Raw genomic sequence first — 476 nt, forward strand, 5'->3', positions numbered from 1 at the left:
CGATGCAAACAGAAGCTGAAACAGCAAATCAAAGAAAACAGCAAAAAGAGAAAACCAAAAGCAAACAAAAAAAAACGAATTGATAAACAACTAAGTAAAAAACTAAACAACTAAAAAAGCAATATAAAAGTAAACAAATAAACTAAATAAATAAATTAAATAAATAAATTAAATAAATTAAATAAATTAAATAAACTAAATAAATAAATAAATAAATAGAATTAAATAATAAATAAAGTCAAAGCAAAAGTGCACACCCCGCGATGATGCTGGGGTGTACATGCAGGTCGGTGGATGCGGAGCAGCAGCCATCAGTATAAAAAAGAGAAAAAAGAAGAAACAAAAGAGAGAAATTTGTGTTGTAAATAAAATAAATAAAATATTAAAATAAATTAAACCATGAAAAAGAGTTAATCCATAGTTTATACGTTTTATTTTTTCTCTTTTTCTTCTTTTTTTATTTTTTTTTTTTCTCT

The sequence above is a fragment of the Eimeria mitis genome, genomic scaffold (genome assembly GCF_000499745.2).
Source record: "Eimeria mitis Houghton genomic scaffold, Emh_scaff636, whole genome shotgun sequence".
Lineage (NCBI taxonomy): Eukaryota > Apicomplexa > Conoidasida > Eucoccidiorida > Eimeriidae > Eimeria > Eimeria mitis.